Raw genomic sequence first — 241 nt, 5'->3', positions numbered from 1 at the left:
GACGCCAACCTGACTACTTCCCATGTGACACCCCCCACCCGAACAGAGAGAAAAACCACATGAGCGTCAACATCGGTCAGTTTTTTTTTTCTTCAATTCCCAGCTTTCAGTGAGCGTGGTGTCCTTCCAGTGGTTCACTATGAATGATCAGGAATGTAGCATGTCTGTGTTGAAGTGTCACACTGCTCAGTTTCACTGTTTGACAGATACAACATGTTAGATTTATATTTAAAAGTCAGAT

This window comes from Lates calcarifer, linkage group LG12, assembly GCF_001640805.2.
Source record: "Lates calcarifer isolate ASB-BC8 linkage group LG12, TLL_Latcal_v3, whole genome shotgun sequence".
In the NCBI taxonomy this organism is placed as follows: Eukaryota; Metazoa; Chordata; class Actinopteri; family Centropomidae; genus Lates; species Lates calcarifer.
Note: the sequence above shows the minus strand (reverse complement) of the source record.